The sequence below is a fragment of the Strix aluco genome, chromosome 12 (genome assembly GCF_031877795.1).
Source record: "Strix aluco isolate bStrAlu1 chromosome 12, bStrAlu1.hap1, whole genome shotgun sequence".
NCBI classification, from domain to species: Eukaryota; Metazoa; Chordata; class Aves; order Strigiformes; family Strigidae; genus Strix; species Strix aluco.
The window spans coordinates 3643485-3649541 of record NC_133942.1 but is presented as its reverse complement, the minus strand read 5'-3'; positions in this window follow the sequence as shown (position 1 = coordinate 3649541).

Here is a 6057-nt window from a genome sequence, read left to right as displayed (position 1 = left end):
GGCTGCTTCCTCCGAGAAATCCCCGCCAGCCGGGCCGGGATCACGAGGGCCCCAGGGGAAGTGGCTTCGGGCCAGCGCGGCCGGAGGTTGCACAAGCCCATCCGGGACGGGGCAGAACTGGGATGGCCGGGGGGCAGCCGGGGACACCCTGCTCTGGCAGCGAAAGGATGTGGCGGTGAGCACCAGGGGCTTGTTGCCGCTGTTCGGGCAAGTGAAGCTACAGAATCCCAGAATCATCTGGGTTGGAAAAGCCCTTGAAGCTCCTCCAGTCCCACCATGAACCTCATCCTGACCGTTCCCAACTCCACCAGATCCCTCAGCGCTGGGTCAACCCGACTCTTCAACCCCTCCAGGGATGGGGACTCCCCCCCTGCCCTGGGCAGCCCATTCCAACGCCCAACAGCCCCTTCTGCAAAGAAATCCTTCCTAAGAGCCAGTCTGACCCTGCCCTGGCGCAGCTTGAGGCCATTCCCTCTTGTCCTGCCGCTGGTTCCTTGGCTCAAGAGACTCATCCCCCCTCTCTGCACCCTCCTTTCAGGGAGTTGTAGAGGGCGATGAGGTCTCCCCTCAGCCTCCTCTTCTCCAGACTAAACCTCCCCAGTTCCCTCAGCCGCTCCCCATCAGACCTGTGCTCCAGACCCTGCACCAGCTCCGTTGCCCTTCTCTGGACACGCTCGAGTCATTCAATGGCCTTTTTGGAGTGAGGGGCCCAAAACAGAACTCACTCATCAAGGGGCGGCCTCACCAGTGCTGAGCACAGGGGTAAGATCCCTTCCCTGTCCCTGCTGGCCACGCTATGGCTGATACAGGCCAGGATGCCATTGGCCTTCTTGGCCACCTGGGCACACTGCTGGTAGACTCATTAAACCAAAACTCGTCATCTTTCAAGAGACAGGAGGACCATGTGTAAAGGAGCTGGAAATGGCAAATGGAGAGGATGGAGAGTGACTGGGGAGTGACTGGTTGCCATTCCCAAAGAACTCTGAAGTGACTGGACAGGGAGTGTGACACAAAGCCGCTGGGGATGAAGCAGCTCTGGGCTCAGGACTTGGGGGGGTCCCACTGACAGGATCCCAGCCTCAGGGCAGACAAATTCCCACCAGGCTACCTTCTCCCCAAGCCAATGGTCCTGGGCACCAGGTCCCCAGGGTGCCAGGAGTAACGGGGACCACGACTTCAGCATGAGGGGAACCACGGACCATTTGAAGAAGAAGCTGTGAGAGAGACTCCTGCTCCCTTTCTCTCCCCTGGGGCTGCAGCGGTGGCTGTGATGGGGGCTGACCAAGGAAGAGCAAGGCCACCAGGGATGTCTCTCCCAAGTGCCTTCAGTTGCAGCGTGGAAGGGTGCAGGCAGGTCTCCGGGATGGCGGAGGGAAGCAGTCGTGGCTGAGAGCAGTCATGGATCAACTCCTCTGGGTTTTCTAGGAAATCCAGAGCAGAGCTGAGCCATGCCATAGGGTCGGAGGGACTAAGCAGGGCTGAGGGATGTGCCTCCACCTGCTGCTTTTCTCTTATAAAGGATGGGGAAGAGGATGGTAGGAAAAAACCAAACCCAACACAACTGGTGGTTGGAGGAAGGATTTTCTCCCTCCATGTCCTTTCCTCTGTGCAGGATGGGAGAGTCACGCTGTGCTCCTGCAAAGGCAGGAAAACGTGCTACACCCTGTCCATGCACTATGATCCAGGTAAATGCCTGCTCCTACAGGGACGGGTCCTTTCCTTCCCTGGATACACGGAAGGTGATGCTTAGCATAGACTCGTAGGACCGTTCTTTGTGCTCATGTCCTCAGCTGTCTCAGAGATCACACAGACCCTCCTCAATTTCTACAGGGTGCAGCCAAGCATTTGAAAATATACCCTTGCAGGTTTAAAATAAACATATTAATGGTTGCAAATAAAGGTTATGTCTGAATATGTGCCAGTAGCTCCGTGTCATACCTGTGATGCAGAGTTATTATAAATGCAGCGCAGGTAGCTAATAAAAATGATCATTAAATTAACCCCAGCACTTTCCTGGAGCTAAAGATGACACTTCTGGTTGATGCACCATCTCTTCAGACAGCTGGAGGTTGCTGTGTTCCCCACAGACTGCTTCTCTGGGCTTCAGAGAGAGCATCCTCCATCAAATACCTCGACAAAAAGTCCACCGTGCTTGTCCTCTGTAGGAGCCCTGCCCTGGCACAGTCTGCATAAATATTTGGTGAAGAACCAGGGGTGAGAGCTTCTTGACAATACATTGGAGAGCGGGAAGAAGCCTGTGATTTTAGGAAGGGAAGAACCTACGGGTATGCGTGCAGGGTGGGAAAAGGAAGGATATATTGTGTGACTCTTGCCGTGAGCCAGTGCTGGATTTGCAGGCAGAGGAGGAAAGCTTTGCTAACAAGGATTGAAGCCTTGTGGCTGACTGGCTTAGGCTTCAAAAACTAAATGATGAGAGAGCATGTTTCCAAATGGAGATGGGAGCAGAGGGCACTGTCACTCTCCGTGAGCAAAATGACGGGAGAGCAGATGCTGTAAGAGGAAGCTCTGTCTCAGCAGGGTGATGGGCACCAGAACCATTCAGAGCCAGAAAGGGCAGAAAAAAATACATCCACCCTGCGTCTGGGGGAAGGATCCAACACCACAGCAGGCTTTGTCTCACCGCAGTCAGGCTAAACCTGCACTCACAATCCTGGTTTCCCTCTGCTGCCGGGGTGAGGCACAGAACCATGGTGTGACTAGGGTGGGGACCTCTGGAGTCTCTGGTCCAGCCTCCCACTCCGGGCAGGACGCTGATCACTTGCTTGGCACCTTATCCCATCCACAGTTGACTGTCTCTCAGGATGGAGATCGCCTACCTCTCTGGGACCCTGTTGTACTGTTTGATCGCCCTCACAGGGCAATTTCTTTTCCTAACTTCTAATCAGAACTTTCCTCCTTGCCATTTCATGTGTTGCCTCTCTGTTACTCTGCACCTCTGGGAAGTGGCTGGCTCTGTCTGGTCTGCACCCTCCTGTGAGATAGTTGAAGAAAGAAAGGAGGTCTCCATTTAGCCCTCCCCTGAAGTCTTAAACCCAGTTTCTCTCATCTTCTCCTCCTACGTCATGTGCCTGAGCGCCCTTAATCATCTTGGTGGCCTTCACTGGACTCACTCCAGTACACCAGTGTCTTTCCTGTATTTGTGAGTCTGAAACTGGACACAGTTACAGTCCTGGCACAGAGACCTACCTGTTCTGGACACTCTTCTCAAGGTGGTCTGGGCTCTCTTCTATCAGATCAGCACCCCAGGAGATAAGGCTCATGGTGACGGGATGGTAAAATTACGTGTAATTCATACGCTGGGACTTGAATTCAGGCTTCCTGAAGCTGTGGGACCTGAAAGTCCTCCTCCTTTCAGAGAAAGGGATGGGAGCAGGAGAATGCCACCTTGAGTCCTCCCAGCCTAGCATCCTGCCTCACACATTTGGGCAGCAGCCAGGGCACGACGAAGGGTGTGAAATGGGGGCATGCACACAGTACATCTTTTGTAGCTTGGAGACTTCTTGAACCAAAAGTAGTATCTGTCCTGAGTGAACCTCAAGAGATTTTTCCTTCTACAGATTTGTCCTATGGGGTTTCTTAACCCCTGCTGACACTGAGCAGCCACAGCAATGTGTGGCAGCAGCTTAACACCAAGGTGAGGCAGGAAGCATCTCCCTTTTACTGATTTTACTTCCTTCTAATTTCACTTGACGCCCCTGGTCTCCTTGTCCCTCACAGCTCTGTATACTTCAGTCATATGCACCTCAGTTGTTCCTTCCAGGCTGAAGAGTCCCAGTCTATGTAGATATTAATGCAGCAGCCATTCTGGACCTCTGGTCATCCTTGCTGCCCTTCTGGCAGTTTGGGGTTTGTTTTTTTTCAGCTGTCCTGTATTCTGTTTGAGATGGGTTATTCCTGAGTGGCATTAGCCCATGCAGAGCCCACTGCTGTCTATTGAGTATCATTGTGACCCCTACGTTACGTTCATTTTATGTAATTCCATCCTCTATTTTACTGCCTGGTGAAGGTGAGATCTTTAGTCAGCCCTCTGGGACCACCTTCTTTCCCCATATTTCCTGGGACCACATTCCTTTGCATTTGTCAAGGCCAAATATCCTCTCTCGTATCACAGATCCAGCTATTTACATGTCTGATAATGTGATCACCTGCCACGGTGGCCTGCAAAAAAGCAAATAAACTCCAATACCTACACCTGAGATGACAGAAGGCTCCCTCCCAAACACTGCTCATATGCAAGACTAACCTGAGATCCGACCTGAGAAAAGCATTTCACTGGGGCTTGAGTGGAAGAACTACAAGTCTGATCAGACCACTGTCAACCAAATGAATAAATCCAGATTTGGAGTGCTTAAGACCACATCATAACTACTGCAATCATAAAAACCAAATTGTTGACCCAGTATACACTGACTCTGACAGGTCAACAGGATCCAAGAAACTTTATATGAGAGTAAAATTCACTTGGGGGTCCTGGCTTTGGATCTGGTGGTGTCTGCCAAGCACAGTTCTACTAGACTGCATGGCTGAATCCTCCTCAGTCACCGCCTGTCCCTGCAAACTTCTCCCCAAAGCCCTGGTCCACAGATGTCACTGCCCTCCCATATGCCCAGGCTTGGGCATCTGCTGGGCTTGGCAATTCTCTCGGTGGACATCAGTTTATCCACATGCAGATGTGGCTCAAGTTGTAACCACCCCTTTCATGTGGACCAAGGTTTGATACACCAGTGACAAGAACAGCTCAGGTCAAGGCTGAGTTGTATCAACCTGATGCACACACCGTGTGTCCATGCACGCTCCTGTGCCCCTGCGTGGGTGGTGCACGACCCCGTACCTGTACAGGTGATGCACACACTGTGCCAGTCCCTCTACAAAGTCACCATCCAAACATGGTGTTTGCTGGGGAAGAGGAATCAGGGGTCTCCTGCACCAAGTGATCCAGGCGGCCAGCACCTGCCCTGCTGCTTGCAGCCGCATTCGTTATCTCTCCTGCCCAGGAAGGATCAGCTCAAAGCCTGCTGTCTCCCAGTCTGGAGCTCTCCACCATCACCTTCTCACTCTGCAGGAATCGCTGCTCTGCAGTCGTGGGCAGAGAGCTGATGCACAGCAAATCTGCTCCGTCCATCAATCCTGCGCCGGAGAGACGCGGTGCCACCAGTGACGTGCCGGCGGCGCACTGTACAACAGCTTGACAGGCAAGACGAAGGTGGAACAAGAATAAATCCCATTGTATTGCGCGTTATGTTTTCATTTGGTATTAAATCGCTGCTGGTAATAGTTTGTGACATGTACCCACCTTTTATGGCCCTTTTTTGTGCTGTCCTTTTCATGGAGACCGAATAAATACCATCACAGACATTCTCCTGGGCAGCCCAGGATAAAAACCAGGCGGTGCTCCCGCGGCTGCCGTGAGGGCACAGGCCAGTGCCGCCAGCCGGGGCAGGAGCCTTGTGCCGGCAAGAGATCAGGGGATGTTTTAGCTGATCCTGAGACATCTTTGAGGTGCGAGAAATCCCCTAAATCAAGGTGGGGGGTGGAGGTGAATCAAAGAGCTTCACTCCACAGTCAGAATTGAGTCTAACTGTTCAGCAGGGATTCTTTATTTGCAGCACTGGGCAGCACTGGGGATCGCTCCACCATGAGTGCCACGCTTACTAACAAAACTCTCTGACTAATATACACAAAAAGCATACATATGTATCAGATTTCTTAGAAAAGACAGTCTTTTGCTAATGGGTTCTCAGAATTCATTTACATAGTCTGAGCATGCGTAGTAAAAATAGAGTGAGGGTGTTCTCCCCTCCTTAGGGGTCCCCACAGCCTTTCTCACACTGTCCCTCAGTGAAATTTAGGTTTCTAGTGTCCATCTCTGGTCATAGAGTGACCTCATCCGTCCTTCAGCTCCTGTTTGTTCCAGCTTTCAGCACTTATTGTGACACTGGCGTCTCCTTAGGCCCTTGTTTTCTTTAGGTTCCTGCTATTAGGGATGTACTCAGGGAATTTTTCAGACTGTCCAAGGTCTGTCTTATCTTTACTAGG